Here is a 21,974-nt window from a genome sequence, read left to right on the forward strand (position 1 = left end):
ATTTGAAGTCGATATCTCTACTGGTTCTTGAGCTATGGACGACGAAAAAAACGTAGCGAACGTACAGACGTACGTACACACGCACACACAGACATCTTTCTAAAAATCATTTATTTCCACTCTAGGAAACGTGGAGAAATGTCAAAATTTTTAATTCGACAAATCGGACCCCTTACAATTACATCCTATGGGAAGATACAAAATTACTGTTTAAAGTAAAAATAGATGGTCAACATTAATTTTTATAATAATTTTTTAAAACAATGAAAAAATGGAGTGCCCAAAAAAATGTTGGGTAATTTATATTTTAAAAATAATATCCCACATCGATCATATTAATTCATTCACTATAACTCTAATCCGAGGTGAAAACCCTCAGGCGCTTAACTATATTTATTTGATCGATATTCCAGTCCATATAACCTAATGGTTGGATATTATTTCATGCAATTGTTGACCTTGACTGCGCCTCAAATGGTCCATCCGATTAGTCCAATCTTGGTATACTCTTTTCAATGATGCCACCAGCCCTAAACTGCACCAAACTGTGACTGGCAATGCTTCTGGCGTACCCAATGAGCCAAAAATGAGCTTCGTTGCTGAACACAATTTTTCGGTAAAAAAATGGATCTTCGGCCAACTTTTCAAGAGCCCATTCACCAAAAATCGTTCGGCTTCAATTCTTGCATGTATTTTGCAAAAATCCTTCCGCAAAAAAAGGTCCAATTTCTGCGAACGGCTTCGAATCGATAATTGATGGTCATCATTAACACTAGCCGATACAGCTGCGATATTTTCTTCAGTTCTGCGTAAGCGTGTTGGTGGTTTAATATCCAACAATTTAAATGCGAAATTTATTCACAATAGCCGCTTCAGTGGGTCTATTAAACTAACCATAAAATGGAAGAAGCGCGCGATGAACTTTCTTAACAGAGCACGCATTTTGATATTAAAATTCAATAATTTGCAAGATTTGCTCCTTTGTAAGGCGATTCATTTGTTAATAATAGACAAAGATGTTGGACAGGGAAACAAAACATGAAACAGCTGTTTAAACCAGTCTTGCCAAAAAGATAATAGCTAAAAATCACCCTTTATAACTAGGAAATAAACATACAAATTCAATAACTTAAACAATAAAAGATAAAACTCACATACAAAATTAAGCACAAAACAAATACAACTTTGGCTCGGAACATTGTACCTGCTGGCTACGCTCTGACAGAATGTTCATTAATTTTTCTTGAAATATTGAATTTTTTCCTATTTGAGCATTAAGTAATTCCAATGTATCCCTTTCCTTTAGGCGGTTAGGATTACTAGCTGCTATAAACGGGGTTAAATTTCTGCATTTCATAGGAATAACATTACGTATACAGTATAATTTTAACAAAATTTCAAGAAACCAACCATTTTGACTTTTGTACAGGGTTATTTTCCAGGGATTGCTGTGAAAAATCTTCTAATTTGTAGTGAGATCCTATGGATGGTGCTGCTGCTGCCGACGCCGATGCAACGATTGATTTGTTTCGGCTGTTTATGGTTTTAAGGATGAACTCCCAAGAGAAGGGCACTTCTTCCGGATACTGCCTTCAAAATCTAATTCAGCTCAATTATTTTCTTCTCATTCTCCTTAATTTTGACTTCATGGATTGGTGGGAAAACACAAAAACAACCTGGGATGCGACCCACACTGATGATAACTTCCCATCCCGTCTGTCGATTTTTCTTGCTTAACACAAAATGTTCATACCAATATTTTATGTGAGATTAATAATTTGAAGTCAATATTTTCCATGAGTCGAAAATAATTTCTTATCAGTTTTTCCTTTTTTAGGTTTTCGTGTTTTTTTTTTAAAGTTGGTAGTTGAATTTTTCTAGAAATTAACTAAAAATTTAAAACAGTACTTGCATTTGATGACATAGTTTGATTTCAAAGTCTATTTTTTAATGAAATTTTTGGTCAAAAACCAATTTTAGTAGCATTTCTTGAGACTTTGTATTTCTTATAAAAACAAATACCTTTATTTATTCAGGAGATATCAACAATAGAAAATCAACTTTTACCCATTTTGCAGGCTATTTTTTGTAGTTGATTATTTTTATGAAAAAAGTGACTGTTGGATTTGTAATAAATGAAATTTATTTAAAGCCAATATCATTAATTTTTAAGAAGATATTTAAGTCGCATATCAATTTTTACCAACTCTAAGTAATATTTTTGTCTTAGGTTTTTAATTTTGTTTGTAAAAAAACTGTCAGTTCGATTTTTCTCAAAATTTTATTAGATGTCAAAAAGTTATTCTTCGTTAATTAATTTTGGAGATAAAATATTTGTTTGGTTATAAAATATTCAAAGTGCCATTATTTTGTTAGTATAATTCTTCTCAAAATTTTATTAGTATGGTAACTGGTTCTTAAGATATGGACGAAGAAATAAAGCTTCTCGTACGTACGTACATGCGCACGCACAGACATCTCTCTAAAAATATTTTATTTAGACAATAGTGACCTTGAAAAGTCGAAAAATAACAATATTTTTCTAAATCAATGAGTTTCAAAATACTTTTCTTGTTGGCCATATCTCAAGAACTAGTAGAGATATCAACTTAAAATAATTTGTTCAAAAATAATTACATGTAAAGATGCAGAAATGACTTTAAAAAAATATTAAGTGGGTGTTTTTTACTATACATACTTACCTGGACCTGGGCCTCAACCAACATGCGTCTCCAGCCAGCTCGGCCCCTAGCTAGCTGTCTCCAGTTTCGCACGCCAAGTTGGTTGAGGTCTTCACCCACCTGAGTCTCGTTCTTCCCCTACTACGCCGCGCCGCGCCGTCCCTCGGGATTGGATTCGAATCCCTTCCGGTCTGGAGCGTTGATGTCCATTCGCTCTACATGAAATAGCCATCTAAGCCGTTGGACTTTAATTCTGCTAAATAGGTCAGTGTCGCTGTACAGCCCGTACAGTTCGTCGTTATATTTCTCCTCCATTCTCCATCTATGCATTCGGGACCAAAAATCACCTGAAGAACTTTTCTTTCGAAGCATCCTAAGAAGCTCTTAACTTTCATTGGCAGGATCCAGGCCTCAGCGCCATTAATGAGAACCGGAATGATGAGTGTCTTATAGATGGTGGTTTTAGATGCTCGACAGAAAACTTTACTTTTCAATTGCCTTCTAAGGCTAAAGAAGCTGCGATTTTCAAGAGTTATTCTTCGTTTGATTTCAGCGCTTGTGTAATTGTCTGAGTTTATAGCGGTGCCTAGGTACACAAAGTCTTCAACTATATTAAAGTAATAGCAGTGTATGGTGATGTTTTGTCCAAGGTGTCGTTGTTCAGTTTCCTTATTTGATGGCAGAATATTCTTGGTCTTGCCCTCATTGATCACTAAACCCATCTTCTTCGCTTCCGTCGCAATGTTCAAAAACGCTCCACTGACATCACGCTTCGATTTTCCAAATATATCAATATCATTTGCGTATCCAAGTAATTGGATGCAACTTTGGAAGATTGTGCCTCTAGTGTTGACGGTTGAGTTTTGCACAATTCTTTCCAGATCGATATTGAAGAAGTCGCATGACAGTGCATCGCCTTGTCTAAAACCTTTTTTGACATCAAATGCATCAGTGAGATCTTTTCCGACCTTGATAGAGCAGCGTGCATTCTCCATCGTCATTCTGCACAAACGGATAAGTTTGACAGGGATGCCAAAACTAGACATTGCTCTGTAGAGCTCTTCCCTATAGATGCTGCCATACCCGGCTTTGAAATCGATAAAGAGGTGGTGGGTATCGATTTGAAGCTCCTGGCTTTTTTCCTAGATCTGCCGTAGTGCGAATATTTGGTCGATAGTGGACCTTCCTGTTTTGAAGCCACACTGATAAGGACGCTAACATAATTTTGATTATTATATCAATTTAAGAACAAGTGAGCTCAAATATCTCCTAAACCAACAAATCTAGCGGTTTCTATCAATATTTAATATTATTCATTGTGATGTTTAACCAAATTGATATTAATTGCAAATATATTGAACTTGCCATTTTTTGTAAATTAAAATAACTGAAAAAATGATATTGTTTCAAAAGAAAGGTTATACATCGAATAATAAAGTTTTTGCCATTTTCTTATATTTTTAGAATAATACAAATGGCAAATAAAAAAAATATAACACATAATTTATAAAAACTTGTTTTTCGATTTAAATATCTTAATAAATTAAGTTTCTGAATTCAAAACTATCGCATTCTATGTAAAACGTTTTTGGTCATTTAAGTTTATTTATTCAGAAAAATAATAGGCATTTTTAACAACAATTAAAGACATTGAAGTAGTCCTACCAAAAATTGGTTAGATTTGATTTTCGACTAAAATATATCTGGAAAAAAATGGTACTTATTTCATCACTTGCCAAATATTGTTGTTCATTAAACTTTTACTTAACTTTTAAGAAAAATTAAATTGGCAACTTTTTAATACCTACAAAAATGGTTTTCGACTCAAGTATCGTGGGACTTTTTTTTATCTTACACAAAATGTTCTTAATTATATTTTGTAAAACTTTTAGAAAAATCCACAAAAGGGCTGTAATGGGAAGTTATGAGTATGGGTCATATCTCAATCTCCTTTTTTTTGGAATGTTGTTTGGGAGCATATAGTTCACCAAATACTCTTAAATTAGAATTTAATAAAAATGATGACCCAATATTCCTCTTCCCTAAAAAATACACAAATTATTCAGATAACAGAAATATAAATTTACTAAGTTACAAAGCTAAAATTTTTATAATAAGACTTATTTAATATGCAAAAACTTTTATTGAAATATTGTCGACCATGAATTTAAAACGGTTAAATATTTAACAATATATTATTGATCCCACTCATTTAAAACCCATCAACTCTCTTTAGATATAAATTGTGTAAATATAACTCACTCAAATTCAAACTTGAACTAGAACTCATCCCAATACCAATCAAAAGGACACAAAATTAAAACTATACCATTGCCAATGTCCAAAGTCCATGTCCATGTCCATGAATTTGAATTTTATATTTTACTTCCTAATTCTAAAGCTGCTACCAATTTATAAAAATAGACACTAAAATCGAGGCCACCACAATTCTGCGAGTATACGCCGACAACCTACGACGACGACGAGGACGAATAGTAGATAATTATAAATCCCTTGACATTGACAAAGAATTATTAATCCCACGTTCAATATCAATATCCAATCCACTATAACTAGAATATCCTCGATATCCTTTCAATGTCATTAATAAATTATGTAGTAGTAGAGGTACCTCTGGCTCTGGTCTACTCGTATAATGAAACTAACCTAGATGCCATCTTGACTTGTTACCAGATAAATTATTCACTGACATAAATCACGAACAAAGCAGTTCTTAATGAAAAGCGATTTTATCACCGTTTAAGGATTTTATTATCGATCGATAAAGTGAGTGTTTTTTTTTTTGTTTTTCGTTATCCTTTCTTATAAAGTGTTGATGGGGTTCATCTGATTTTTTACTTGTCTCCTCTCTTAGAGACGAGGAAATGAGGGTTTTTATTTTGGGAAAATCACATTTATGGATTTCGAGCATAAAAAATACATTCCACAAAGGATGAAATCGGGACTTGATTATAATTTGTGTGAATTCAGGCATACATTCTGGTGACAGTGACAGAAATTATAGTCATCCTGTTTGGATTCAGAAAAGAACAACTGAAGTGGATGCATTTCAGTTTCAGGACAAAGGAGACAAATTAAAAATTTATATTCAATTTTGGTGTGAAAAAGCATGGAGTAGAGACAATCCTGTATACAAAATAGGAATCAAAAGGATAATGAAAAATTACTATGGTTTAAATATTATTTTTCGGTTTTCCATTAATTATTCAACTTGTTATGGCCGATACACCACACCACACCACACCACACCACACCACACCACACCACACCACACCGCTTGGCATGTCCCCACAGTTCCATTATGAGTTGTGAATTATTAAGGACATTTTTTGTTGTTTTTGTGAATTCGATTCTCGCACAAGGATTAATGACCAGAAAACCTGAGCTGAGTGTTTATCGGTGATATTTATAAGTGTAATTTACACCAGGAATCAGCAAAACGCGGCGGCGCGGGTAAGGAAGGCTGATGATGATTGTAAGGCAATCATGTGTTAATCTGATTAATATTTTCAGATTGAGTAGAGTTGGTTTGGTATATGTATATAGCCTCTGGGGTATATGTGACAAAATAAATATTATATAAATTAATACTTCATACGATCTGATTATATGATATAAAAATAAAGTTAATGTTGAGGGCGTTTTTGGGTGTCGCATGATTCATGACGTTTATTCGTTAAATTTTCTTCGGTGACAACAGATTTTGCTTATACGTCAGGGTCAAAAGTGAATTATTTATTTAGAGTGATAATAACCTTTAAAGATTTAACTTTGCTATAAGAAAATTATTTAAGAATCGCACGAAGTTACATTCCGAATGAGCACCAACTTCATGTTAACAAAGAGCTTTGTCCATAACACTTAATATTAGATCATATGAGCTCAGCACCTCTATTCAGCTCGAATGTTCTTTTTCAGCTACGGGATAATGGTGACTTTGAGGAGAAAAGTTTCGATAATTATGGGTTTAATTGTGGTTTGTACGGCCAATTTCTTGACAGGTTCTAGTCTCTAAAACTCGTTGCATTGATAAATTAGAACTTGTTTGATTTGTTACTTATTTGTTTATCAAGTTTGTAAGCGTTAAAAGTCTGTTTGATATCTCACTTTACGATAAAACTTGGATTTATTAAGTCATCAGATTTGGGGATCAAGGAAACTAGAATTTGGTAAATGTATTTTACCTCTTCAAATGGGATAATATTTAGATTCATTTAAGTTTTGAATTAAATTTCAGACCACAAAGATATTTTATGTGTAATAATACAAAATTTAAAAAAAATATACATACATAACCATGTGCATCTGAATATTTAAAAATATTAAACTTTAAGCAATAATGTTGCATTTTTTGTCCCTACAGTAATCTTTTGGCTGAATCTACTGGATACTTGATTTCGTAAAACTTTCAATATAATACTTTTTACCATTAAAATTGCACGTTTCAAATAATAATTTGTAGATTGCACGAATCGAAACCAATTCCTTTTAATCTTTATTCGAGTAAAGATGTGCAGCGCAACACGAATTAGGCACGATCAAAAATTGGTATTTAAACATCAATCACAAACGAAAACACAATTTTATTTCGAAAAAAGTGAGACTGAAAAAATAAAAAAATAAAATAAATGTCGGCTTCAATGAAAACTTACAGGTATGTTTAATTTTGTTACATTTTTTTACGCAAAATTTCGTTCGTAAGATGTCAGAATTTTGAGTCAGAACTATTTACGTGGTGCTACAGAAATAACAAAAAACATTTTGGAACTCAGTTCCATTCAAACAATGATCTAAAATACCTAGAACTTAAAAATGATTCTAAACCGAGTTCTTGAGGCATGATAAGATGTGAAGAAATGTTCGAGTTCTAAATATTTTTAAAATAGCTTTCCATAGATAAACTGAGAATTACTGGATCGAGATTTTTTTAAATTTAGAACTTTATCTTTATAAAATATCAGTATTAATGTATTTATTATTAAATTGTTAAAACCTGATTTACTTTATGTGGGACTTTTAGGACTTTGTAAAATTTATTAATAATGATGTTCTTATAACGTCTACACTATGAATTCTTATCAATATTGAAACTTTTACTGAGAAAAGCAGATCCCTAAAAAAAATATTAGGACGGTTTTTCCATTTAACCAACATTGTTGAGTATTTCCATGGGGAACTTATTTTTTAACAGAAATATTTTTACTAAAAGAATGTTTACAAACAAACTGCATGTTTTTGAAAGATAGAAAGGTAGATACAAAATTTTAGACATTTACCATTTTTTAACCTGCTGTAACCTGCCTTAAGGCAAAACAAGCCTGGGGCGCCACTCAGCTAGAGCGGAAAAATTGGTGGAACAAATTTAAGGTGTTCAAAACCTAATTCTATACAATCTCAATCAATTGATCCAAAATTTAAATTTAAAGTTGATTTTTTCTACCACGTAATTGAGAAGACTCCTAACAAGCGTTTTGGACAGTATCAATATCTGACCGAAAACTTCGTGTTTCTTTGCGATATTTCAAAGAATGTGGAGTTTTAGGATTATGAGAAACATGAAGCAATTTTAACGGAATGAATTTACGACGAAGTTCAAAAGTATGTAATAGCTAGGAAACTCTTGAGTTAAATTAATATATTCAATAAAACGGGGAATTTTACGGCTTTCAATTTTAAATCATTTAGCTTCAAACCATTTGCTTCAATTGTACCCAAATTGTACGATTCTCTTAACATTTCCTGAAAGTTTTGCTTCAGGGAAAGCTAGTTTTTCAAAACTTAAAATAATTAAAACATACATATTTACTCTTGGTGTTCAAATGTGCATTCAAGGGGACACAAGTGAACACAGGTTTTTCCCAAAACCCACCTCTGTCTATCAACTCCTACTCTCACCACCCCGCGGTGAACATCCGGTGCCTAGTACCTCAACTGAAGATTGGGTTCCCAGTGGAAAGTAGTTGGGGCAGCAAACGAGAGAGGCAAGAGAGGTGTTTCCACTAAGGCACCTCTCCTTATCCAGGCGGCAGCAGACGAATTCTCGAGATGGAATCAACGGTGGCGTCTACAGTTCCAGTAAGGTCGAACTAGTTAGTGAACACCTTATTGGGTTTCTTCGACATATTCGGAGCCCAGGCCTGTAAGGAGCGGTTTATCAGGCTCCCTTCCTTGGAGGGATCTGGCCTTCCAGGTTGGGGGTTGTGCCTTTCGTTGTGACTTCCTAGCCACGTAAGAAATACCTTTAGTTGCGAAGCACCAACAAGCCTCGGATACGGACGGATTCACTGTTGACAACCCACGCAAACGAAGAAGGACAACGAACTTAGGATATGTACGTGGAATATTAGGTCCCTTACCAGACCACGTGCAGCCGAACAATTAGAGGAAGCCGTAAACTGCTGCAGAGCAGATATTACCGCCATCTAAGAAGTGCGATGGGATGGACCGGGCAAACGCAAACTAAAAGACTGCGATATATACTACGGCGACTGCTACCGAGAACAAATACAGCGTTTATTTGGGTGTGGATTTGTTGTTGGAACTAGACTCAGACAAAAAGTCTTGAGTTTCAACAGTGTGAGTGAGCGCATCAAGGCTTAATTCGCCAACATAAGCCTAATATGCGCGCATGTCCCAACAGAGGAGAAAGATGAAGACACCATAGACATATTCTTCGAGCTGACATTAAAATTGTCTTAGGAGATTTTAATGCCAGGCTAGGTAGAGAAGACATCTTTGGTGGCATAATCGGAAGATACAGCCTGCACGACACCACCTCCGACAACGGATTCAGGCTAGTCGATTTCGCTGCAGGGCGAGACGTTCTGGTAGCTAGAACGCAGTTCACGCATCTTAATATCCACAATGGGACATGGAAATCTCCTGATCAATCAACCGTCAACCAGATTGATCACATTGCAAACAAGGAAGTACTGTGAGAAGATTCGACGTTAGACGGCTACATTTGCAAGAGACTGCCATGACCATTTCCGATCGAGTCTTGAATAACCTCTTAAGGAGTCCTATGCTGATGGCATTAAGCATTGAAAACCAATGGCAACATTGCCTTGCAGCCATCAGAGATGCCGCCTCTGAAGTGCTAGGCTCACAAGGGCATAACAGCGAAACCCCTGGTTTGACGACGAATACCGGCAAGCGCTCGCAGCGAAACAACAGGCATACAAAACGGCGCTGCACATGAAGACCAGAGCTGAACGAAAAGCGCGCGATCGAGGAGATAGATTTAAATTTAAATTTAACCAAAAGGTGAAAAAAACCTCCTAAAGGTACCACCCATGAACCGAAGCCTGTAAAGACGATCATAGAAACATCGTAGTAAAACCGCAGTCTATGTTGAGAATATGGAAAGATCACTTATCCAAATTTTATAACGGAGATGGCGAACCGAATTCCGCTGTTAGGGAGATAGAACCACTCAACCTCGGCGACGCAGACCAACAATTCCGCCTACCCGACCTTGACGAAGTGAAGATAGCTATATCTAAACTTAAGTCAAACAAAGCTGCTGGAGCTGACAGCATCGCTGCCGAACTATTCAAAGCAGGAGGTGATGACTTTGTTAGGAGTATGCACCAACTCATCTGCAAAATATGGTCGGAAGAAAGCATGCCCGATGAGTGGAATCTCAGCATAGTGTGTCCGATACATAAGAAAAGTGATCCTCTAAACTGCGCCAACTACAGAGGCATCAGTCTCCTTAACATTGCGTGTAAGATCCTCTCTGCCGTATTATGTGAACGTCTGAAGCCATTCGTCAACAACCTGATTGGTCCTTATCAGTGTGGCTTTAGACCAGGAAAGTCCTCTATCGACCAAAAATTCACACTACTTGGAAAAAACCCAGGAACTTGAAATCGATACAGACCACCTCTTTATCGATTTTAAAGCCGCGTATGACAGCATCTCTGGGGAAGAGCTCAATAGAGCAATGTCTATTTTTGGCATCCCTGTCAAACTTATCCGCTTGTGCAGAATGACGATGGAGAATACACGTTTTAATTGCAATTTAATAAAATGTCACTTTTGCTTTAGACGTACTTCTGTTAAATACCACTTAGACAAGGCGATGCACTGTCATGCGACTTCTTCAATATCGTTTTGAAAGGAATTGTGATAAACTCAAACGTCAACTCTAGAGGCACATTCTTCCAAAGGTCCCTCCAATTACTCGGATACGCACATGATATTGACATAATTGGAAGATCAAAGCGTGATGTCAGTGGAGCGTTTTTTGAGCATTGCGACGGAAGCGAAGAATATGCTGCCTCTTTTGAGCATCTAAAATCACCATCTATAAGACACTCATCATCCCGGTTTTCATTTATGGTGCTGAGGCCTGGACCCTGTCAAAGAAAGATGAGAGTGTCTTATGATGCTTCGAGAGAAAAATTCTTTGGGTGATTTTTGGTCCCGTGTGCATATAACGACGAGCTGTACAGCTGTACAGCGACACTGACCTAGTTACAGAATTGAAGTCCAACGGCTTAGATGGCTACGTCATGTAGAGCGGATGGACATCAACACTCCAGCCCGGAAGGTCTTCGAATCCATTCCCGAGGGACGGCGCAGTAGAGGAAGACCGCGACTCAGGTGGCGCACCCAAGTGGGAGAGGACCTCAACCAACTTGGCGTGCGAAACTGGAGACAGATAGCTAGGGACCGAGCTTGCTGGAGACGCATGTTGGTTGACTGCAACGCCACCTAAAGTAAGTAAAGTATATTTACTCTCATCTATATGACTAAAAAGCGATTAACATCATTGGCAACAATTTCCATTGAAAAAGACGTGATAAATCGTATTAAAAAAAAATAAAAAAAATGCATTCAATAAAACTTTGAATTTATTATGTTTTATTAGGCTCTTTTGGTCTTTTTGTTTTTGGAATGCGAATAAATAAAAAACTATATTCCATTCTTTTACCCAACGATTCGTAAAATTCCTTACTTCTTCAGGGGATTTTTGTTCTTTATTCAATACTTGTATTAAATCACATTATAATTGTTAAAAACTTTGAATTATAGATTTGTATTGTTCTCGTTTTTTATGACCATGCCAAAAAAGAATGAACAATGAATGATGTAAATTATTAAGAGCCCTTTGTCACTTTTTTTAAATAACTTTATTTTATTGTTTTTGATACAAGTTATCCTTTAAATGATTTTACTATATTAATAAAATTAATAACTTTGGTCTCTTTTGTATTTTCCCAATTGGATGCAATTTCAAAAATTCATTTGCATGAATTACAAATAAATTTAATTTACCTCAAACACAATTAGAATTGATCCATCAAATGCAAATAAATTCAACCTCATAGAAAATAAACCCTTTTGAGTTTAGAACAATATTTGAGTTCAGATAATTTATTTGCTTTTATATGTTGATTCTATTTGTATTTTTGTATTCGGTCAAACTAATTTACTTATCGGTTGATTAAATTTATAAATGGTATACATTTAAAGGGTGTTTATTTAATAAATTTAAAACTTTGAAATGGAATAAAACAAAAATGATTTTTTGAAGTGACATGAAATTTACATTATTCGATAATAAATTTTCTTGCAATAATTTATTTCTGGAATATGACAGCCACGGTTGGTTTACACGAATCTATGGGTCCGATTTTTGACGAGTTTTTCCAACATTTGTGGCCGTATATCCACATTATTGCGTTTTAGACATATCGGAGTATACTTCACGCTTTCCGACAAAAAATAGTCAGCAGAATTAAATCGAACGAAAATTCAAGCTTTCGGTAGCTAAACAAAATTTCGAACAAAACCATGATTTAAAAAATAAATTTGAATAACTTGGAAGCACTGTTCATCAGTCAATCTATTAAAATATGAATTCAAACATATAATGAATCAGTTGACAGCTCATACATTGGTTGCCAGTTAAAACAGATATACCAACTTAGGTTTCTACACCTTTAAAAAAAGCAGCTCCAAAAAACAAATAGAAACTTTTAAAAGCTTTTAAGTACAATAACTCAGTTGCATCAAGTTAAATTTGTCCATTATTTTTAAGTTTCAAAATGAAAGTTAATCAGAATTTAACTGTGAATATACTAGACAACAATATTTTAAACCAATTTTCTCCAAATCTACCAATTCTATGAAAAAGGTGTCATAACATTTTTCGTGCCACTAAATTAAAATGCAAAACCTCAAGTCACAAGTGATTGCAATCAATTGAATGCAGTCAAATGATTGAAAACAAAGTTTTTGAACTCCTTTTAAGGTCAAATAATTGCAAACATTTAAGTCTTTAACTTTAGGTGAATCCAATGAATGCAAGATTGCATTCTTTACAAGACTACTTCAAGTCAAGCTCTTTAACAAAGTTCAACTTTTTTGTAATCGAAGGTAACGCATAACTGTCTAGATCAAGAGGAGAAAAGAACCAATTTTTCATATAAATCTTATGGAAATATAAAAGTGACATGCTGAAGCATTTTGTTAATTTTAATGGAATGAATTTCTAAATGAAGTGAAGTAAAGGGTTTTCAATTAGCGCAGGTAGATTTTAGCGCACCGTGGCGGCCATTTTGTTTTTGTGACATCTGTCAAATCTTTTGTTTATCATTCAGTTGTTTATGCCAAATCATCATGCCAAGTTACACGATTGAACAGCACGTTCAAATAATAGAAATTTAGTATCAAAATGATTGTTCGTTAACGCAAACGTTACATTGCGCCCATTTTACGTGACTTGGACCTACACCCGTACAAGATCCAACTGACCCAGGAGCTCAAAGTTCATAACCATAGAACACGCCGTTTGTTCGCTGACTGGGATTCAAATCGTTTGGAAGAGGAACACAATTTTAGCCGAAAAACCATCTTTTGTGACGAAGCGCATTTTTTGGATGAGACGACACCATATGTGTAGATTTTAGGCTGGCGGTGTAATTGGTCCATATACGTTTTTGAAAACGACGTTAGTGAGCGCATAACGATGTTAACTAATTTCTTATGGGCAAAATTGAACCATATGGATCTAGAAGGCATGTGGTTCCCCCAAGACGAGGCGCTACGTGCCACACAGCAACGTTTGACATTTTGCATGAACGATTTGCGGGTTAGGTAATCTTTCGCAGGGGTGTGAATTTCCACCAAGTTTATGAAATTTGACCCCTCTAGACTTTTTCCTGTGGGGTTTCTTGAAGTATGAAAATAAACCACAATCGATCGATGCTTTTAAGGTGAACATCGGTCCAATTCAGTCGGATCTAAGAGGAAGAGTCATTAAAAAATTCTAGCTCTCGGGTCCGTGCCACTGTAAGAAGCCGAGGTGGGCATTTGAATGATGTCATATTCCACACTAAATGGCATACATGTGCCTTTCAAATACAAACTAATTTTGTTAATTCTTATACTTTTAATTATATAATACTTTTTCTTTTTTGTTTTAGATCAACTTTTTAAACACGAACTCCCAACTTTAACTCAACATAAGGTAAGAAATTAAACTAGCAACATGAAGTTTTAATCTTTAACCTGATATAAAGTTTACTTTCTTTCTTTCCTTTCTACATATGTAGATCTTGCTACTTTTTGTAGCTCAATGAGATTTCTTTGAGCTTGCAATAAGGGCACAAGTTTTAAATTCGGATTTTATATTATAAAACAAAGTTTTTGGTATAATTTTATGTAAATTTGTCTTAATTTTGTTGTTATTGAAAAAAAATAAGACTTTAGGCTTATTAGAAGTTGCAGGCAATAACTTTGTAAATCATCTAATAGCATTTTAAAACTTTTGTAGACCTTGAAAATCTCAAGTAATTTCCAAATAGGAGATTTTAAATGTCCCGTTTTAGATATTCTATATTTTGTAATTTCGGAACAATTTTAAAATTTTATACAGTAACAATTCCACACTATAACTACCTTTTGATAAATGTTAACTAAATTATTAAATGTATTAAAAACGACATTATAAAAAAAATTAAAATTAATAAAAGTTCCAAACATTTTTTAAATTGGTTTTCAAAGTTAAAAAACGAAAAAAAAACTAATAATTTTGTCCGTCACACAAACTTTTTTAAAGGATAAAGTTGTCCAGAACTCGAATCTCACCTTTAATTTTGTCTATTAAATCAGGTTTCTAAAATATGTACTTTACAAACGCTAAAGACTACTATGAACGTTGTTTTCAAGGCTAAATTGAAACATGAGTTATGAATATTCCAAAGTACAAATCTTGGTCTTTCATTATTCTACATTTTAAATCTTTTTAGTATTTTGATTAGTTTGTGGAAATTTGCTTTACTTATGTTTTTAGGAATCTTTAATTGAACGCATAAGTAGTTTTGAAAAATACGTTTAGGAATTAGTTTTAACTATTTATCAAATTAAAAAAATATCCTTTTTCGTCATTTTTACATTATTGCAATGTATTTAAAAAACTTTATGTTGTAGTATAATAAATTGAATAGACTAAGTGTAAAAAGACCATTATACTTGGTTTGCACTTGAAAGATGGCAGCTACACCTTATTTTATAGAATTGTTGCCAACTTCATTTTAAATATAAAATAACCGAACCGCAGCCAACTTCATACAAAAAAACCAAGACGAAGGCATTCGAATTCGAGAAACCAACGGCTATTGAAGCCATTTTAAGATATTTCCCTGTAAGAAAAACTAAATTATAAATTAAAACAGAAAATAAACTTGTGAACCATAAACTTGTTTGTTATTATTATGTAGAAGAGTCTTTAGGGGACTGTTTCATTACAATAGTATATAAATAAATAAATTCAAACAATTTTTCTCTTAAAAACCGTTTTAGCATAAATATTGCAGTATTATAAGAAAATAAAAAAAATAAATAAATTAGGTGGCGCAACAGTCCATGAAGAACCAGGGCCTAGCGACTTACAACTCTCAACCATTCCTGTGTGCGAGTACTGTTGTCAGGGACCTACAGTTGTAAACCGAATCCGAACGGCTGATTTGAGAAAGCACTTTTTATGACAAGAATTACTCTTGGAGGATTTGTCAATTCCTCGCAAGAGGCAGGACAAGTGAAAAAATTTAGGTGGCACAGGCAGGGATTGAACCCAAGACTCCGAGAGTCCAATGCACTAACCATCACGCTACGGGTACTAAAATACAATACAATATTAGAAACTACTTCATGAATTAAGATATGCTCAAGAACCTTACGCGATAGCCGATAGGCCACCAAACAAGTGCATTTCGATCGCCAGGAACTAAACCTTGTCGATCAGTGCATCATTAAAATGGTGTACTTATGACGTGTACGCAAATTGTTTTTAAGTTATTGCGGTTCAAAATTAATTCTTTGTCAAAATGGTGCTAAGAAGACTTTGACTATTTCTGTGCTATCTCAAATACCACTACTTTTTTGTGGAATTTTTCGATAATTATGCAATAATTAAAGCCATCCTACTCATCTAGTCCTTGAAAGTTTTAATGTCCATCACTATTTTGAAGTTAAAATAGTTTGGTTCTCTAAAGGTATAGATTTGGGAAACATAATAAATGACAATTTCATTTCTGCGGTGAGACAGTTCCAAAAGCAATTCCCATAAAATTTATAGAACAAAAATGACGAGATATAATTTTCGAAAAATGAAATTTTATACCACCACATTTATTCACCTGTACCTTTTTCTATATTTACGTGCTGTACACATTATTGTAGGTAACGTAGATTGATAAATTTGTTATGTACGTTTGTATTTATTGTCGGAAATGGTTGCAGCTGGCATCAGCATCAGCAGCAGCAGCAGAAGTAGCAGCAGCAAGCACCAACGCAACGCAAATACCATAAGAATGACAAAATGGAATTTGTGAAGTTAATGGATGGAAATGTATTTCCGGTCCATTAACGATCTGTTTGGAAATTGTAAAGAGCTTTTTGGTGATTGCAAAATAATAATAAATATTCAAGTGAATCGATTCAAATTCAATTATAATGTCGTTTTCGAGTATAAAAACGAAAAATATGTATGGTACATAATATATTGACTGCAAAACAGAAGTACAATGTGTTGTACTTGTATTATAGCTCCAAATATATCTACCACAGTGTGTTGGACTGTCAATAACATAAAGAACGACATGTCAGCGGCATCATCCTGTCATTATTATTTTGTGGTTGCAAACCAAACCAAATCGGCTTACGGATGAATATAACATTGATTGTGAGGTTTGACAAACTTTTCAAGAGTATATTCCTACTCTATCCCTTCCCTATAGACCTATAACTTACCTACCTTTCAAACAACTGTACTCGCGTATTGAGGTTTTGGAATTTTTTGAATTGTCTGATTTTTAAATTGATTTTAAAATTAATTTCAAGAATATTAAATTGAATTACAATACAATGGATTTTATAATTAGATTGAGCCATTTTGGGCTAAATAACTCAATTTGCAATTGATTCGATTGTGATTAATGCTTTCGAGGAAATTAAGTAACAATTAATTTACATTTTTGGAAAACAAAAAAATTGACAATAGCCAATCTTACCATAACTAAGCCGAAAAGAACCAATTTGTTTGTAATATTATATTTTGTGCGGTTATTTTTTAGTTTTCAGGAAAGTGAAAACCGTCAACCTCAAACTTTAGGCTATTATTTTCGAATTCTGAATTAATAGATGCGGTCCTTCTTTTTCCTTTAAATCGTTCTGTACTTGTGTCTTGAATTTCAGACAATACATTTTTCTGTTGTGAAATATGTACCAATATTTTGATATATTTGAATTTCTACTGCATTTCAAATAAGTAGTCCTACGCAATTCAATGTTGTCATATATCACACCAAAATAAATATTACGTAGTTATAATTTCACGTTTTATAATCGTCTTGTTTCGTTAAGTTTTCTTTTAATAGACGCAGTATAATCTTTTTTATTCATTACAAAACGAGGCAAAGTTTTGAATTTATCCTGGAATTCTAATTTGCTTTTTAACTGAATTAATTACCAATTTATCATTTCTTATAATAGGATTGAACCTGACGAAGCTTAGATTGTTTTTAGGATCTTTGCAATATAGATAAGACAAAAAACATTACTCTGTTTCCCGATACTCATAAAACAACAAAATCTAAAAAGACTCATTTAAATGAGTAACTCATAATTTTCCTGACTTTTATATTATGTTTAAGAACCAAAGATACATTGACTTTAAATAATTACTATAATTATATTTAGTAAGCTACCGCTAAGTTTTCATAAGTGTTTTCAGAAGTTAACTTTCTAAGCCACTTACTTAATTACTTAAGGTAGCGCTGCAGTCCGGGGCGGACCTGGCACTCAACCAACAAAGGTCTCCAGCCAACTTGGTCCCTAGCTAGCTCTCTCCAGTTTCGCACGCCAAGTTGGTTGAGGTCCTCACCCACATGAGTGCGCCACCTGAGTCGCGGTATTCCTTTACTGCGCCGTCCTTCGGGATTGCATTCGAAGACCTTCCAGGCTGGAGCGTTGATGTCCATCCGCTCTACATGACCTAGCCATCTACGCCGTTGGACTTTAATTCTGTTAACTAGGTCAGTGTCACTGTACAGTTGGTCGTTATATCTTCTCCTCTGTTCTCCATCTATGCATAAGGGACCAAAAACCACCGAAGCATTTTAAGACGCTCTCATCTTCCTTTAACTGGGTCCAGGCCTGAGCGCCATAAAAGAGAACCGGGAAGATAAGTGTCTTATAGATGGTAATTTAAAATGATCGAGAGAAAACTTTTCTACTCAAATGTCTTCTAAGTCCAAAGAAGCAGCGATTCGCAAGAGTTATTCTTTGTTTGATTTCAGCGCTGGGGTCATCTTCTGAGTTTATAGGGGTGCCTCGGTAAACAAAGTCCTCAACTACCTCAAAGTTGTAGCTGTCTATGGTGATGTTTTGTCCAACAAGGAAGCTGAACCACGACTTCCTTATTTGATGACAGCATATTCTCTAAACCCATCTTCTTCGCTTCCGTCGCAATGCTCAAAAACGCTCCACTGACATACGCTTAGATCTTCCAATTATGTCAATATCATTTGCGTATCCGAGTAATTGGATAGACCTTTGGAAGATTATGCCTCTAGTGTTGACGGTTGAGTTTTGCACAATTCTTTCCAAACCGATGTTGAAGAAGTCGCATGACAGTGCATCGACTTGTCTAGTGTATTACGGTTTAGTTGTTTGAGGAATGTAACTTCCTATTTCACTAGAGTATTTTTATGTGAAAATATCAATAAAGCAATGATAGCCATGAGACCTTGCGGCGCGGTGGCGTCACGTCGGTCTGTCGATAAAGAGATATTTTATAACTTTTAGAGCTCTTTTTTCAATTATATCCAAAAGACTCGAGTTTTGGATGAATAAAAGCTCTGTATATTATACCCACATCACTTTTTGCATCGTCAAAGAAAACCCTAACACTTACCATCATACATCGATAGCGGCATTTGGGGAGGGTTACGCTTTTGCTTTAACTTCTACACGGTTTTAAGATCGGTTATAAGTCCCAATCCGAAGATCAAGGATGCAAATTTAAAAACGATTATGAAAAACTAAGGGTACTGTCATCAGCGAAACAATTTAGAGAGTATATAAATAAGGAAGAGTGTCGGAGACAAAACGGAGCCCTAAGGCACACCAGCGTTTATTTTGTGGGTTTCAGATTTGAACCCGTTCAATACTACTTGAATTGAACGGTACGAAAGGTAATTTCTAACCCACAAGAAAGAGATTCCTTAATACCAAATGCACGCATTTTTTATGAGAGAGCTTGAACGCCAAACTCTTTCAAATACTTACTTTATCCAAAATTTTTGTTCTATTCTTCGGTGAGATAAACCATAAGATCACCAGTTGATCTATTGCTACGAAAGCCGTGCTGCCGGTCATTAAAAGGCTTTCGTTCTTCGAGAAATTTCTTAAATTGATAATTAATCAGCGTTTCCATAACTTTGGAAAGAACGGACGTACAAAGTGCAATTGGACGATAGTTAGAGGGTGTGAAGGATTCGCCTTTTTAAGGGACAGGCTGGACAAATGCTGTTTTCCGTCAACTCGGAAAGATACTAGTAGAGTAGGACAGATAGAAAAGCTTACGCAGTGGTCTTGCTAGCTAAGTACTCTAGCAAATAAACGAGTGCGAAAAATTCGTACAATACAATGGTTTATACTTTCAAGTACTGGAGGAATCCTGTCATTCGATGGTAGCATTAAATTAACAACAAACTGTGCTGTAAGCGAGTTGGCTTTCTTAATCGAGCTTACGACAGGAGTGTCATTGAAAACGATAGTCGGAACTGACAATGACGTAGTGTTACGCACATTTTTTTTTACAAAATGAGCAGAAATGTGTACTAACTTTGTGACATTGCAGTATTTAGGGTGGTTATTTCTGGTCATGCAAAAATTTAACGCCTGCAATATGCAAGTTAGAGTTGGGGAACACTCCAGGGTGGTGTCCTTTCGCCACTTCTTTGGCTTCTGGTCATGGATACAATCGTTAAATTAGAGAGTGATTTGGTGCTATTGGTGTAAGGAAAGTACACCTCTGTGATTAGTGAAACCACGGAGTCAGCTTTGAAGAATGTTAGCAGCTGGGCCACGAATTGTGGACTAGGAGTTAATCAAAGTAAAACTGAACTGTTGCTCAACGGTCAAACCCTATCATTGTCTTCCAGTGCAAAATATTTGGGAGTTATACTCGTCCCTAAACTAAACTGGAAACTAAATATTGAAGTACGGGTTAAGAAGGCCTGTGTTGCCTTCTACGCCTGAAGCAAAATTTTCGGCAAAAAGTGGGACTTCAGTCGAAGATGATTTTATGGACGTACACAGCCGTAGTACGTCCAATCTTAACATATGATTCGATTGTGTGGTGACCTGCTCTTAGCAAAGCCTATAATATTGATAAGCTAAAGAAGGTTCAGAGAACAGCTTGCCTTGGCACCACAAGAGCCATGCGTACTTGCCCAACAGACACCTTATTTTGGATCTTCTACCAAACGACCTTTATATTAAATACATAGTATCCTGCAGCGCTATTAGATTAGTGACCTTATCTTATTTTTTTTAATGCGACAAAATGGATGCCTTGAGATCGCCATTTCTACCTACCTACTTATGCCAGATACAGGTTTTTCTAGCTTGTTTATTCCGGTTTTTCTCAGTGGGATTGCCTTTTAATACGGAAACTTGTATCTTTGGCCCTATTAACCTCTTTACATCTCGAATGAGTATTGTTTGGGTTTGTAAAATTTTACCCTATTTCATTCCACAAGAAATTTAGTTTGTTGCCACATCTTTTCTGGAACCCACGTCACTATCGAGGAAGCATAGTGACCAGTTTTAATTGCTGAAGAAGTCATTGAGACTCGTTCGAGTCATTGACGTCTCAGTTGGCTTTCTCATAGGGGTTTTCTCTTTAACCCGTGTTTTTTGACATGAGAAATTAGCAAATGTGACACAATGGTCTGATGTGGCTAGAGGCGATAATACACTGATCGCATATTTATTATCAGTGTAGATTGTTTGCGGATTGACCTGAAACGAGTTGGCTTCTCTATTTAGAAGACCCAATTAATAAATTCAATGTTATTTGATTTCTTTATTTTATATTTTTATTGAAATTTTCAACTTTGTAAAGCTTAGTTTGTTAATGTTCAAATTTCAGGTAGAACAAATGTTCAGCAAAATTATACACACTGATGATTGTACAATTTTGCTGAACTAAATTGTGGTCCTTGTGGCTAATTGACTAACATTCACATTCAGAAAAAATAAGGTTAGAATGAGGTAAAAAAGTTTAATATTTACTGCTGTTTTTAATTGAAGACAAAATTCTTGGTTTCTGAGTCAGTTTACAACTCATTGAACATTTCTACCCACACAACTTTTTTTTGTGAGGAGGTGTGTATATAAACTAAAGACTTAAGACTTATCCTTTACCATCCCTAAAGGTCATAAGTCGAATACTTTAATTTGTAAAGCAAATGTAATAATGACTTCCTTAATGAAAAGATGGACTTTTTATCGAGTCATCTGAAAAATAAAGAATCGAGACCTAATACTTGTTTTATTTTTTATTTAAATAAAAAAATGTATCCCATTGAGATTAAGGTTTTATAATTTCTAATATTTCTCTTTTGTTTATGTTTAATCCTGATGAATGGTGCTGATGTGAGTTGAATTAAGTTTTCTGAATATTTAGAGTATGTGCGTTTGTGGTTTTCAAAAGAAAACGCGAAAAGAAAAAAAGGAAATTAAAGCAAC

The 21,974-nt window shown here is 34.7% G+C and overlaps 1 protein-coding gene across 1 annotated transcript in view; it reads left to right on the forward strand.

Moving 5' to 3' along the window:
* The window catches only part of LOC129943500 (5-hydroxytryptamine receptor 1-like), a 605,118-nt gene that overhangs the window by 58,465 nt on the left and 524,679 nt on the right, over positions 1-21,974 (forward strand). The window contains exon 2 of the mRNA XM_056052997.1: positions 14,141-14,184. The gene's annotated coding sequence lies outside the window, so the exon portion shown is untranslated. The remainder of the gene's footprint in view (positions 1-14,140; positions 14,185-21,974) is intronic.

This window comes from Eupeodes corollae, chromosome 1 (genome assembly GCF_945859685.1).
Source record: "Eupeodes corollae chromosome 1, idEupCoro1.1, whole genome shotgun sequence".
Classification (NCBI taxonomy): domain Eukaryota; kingdom Metazoa; phylum Arthropoda; class Insecta; order Diptera; family Syrphidae; genus Eupeodes; species Eupeodes corollae.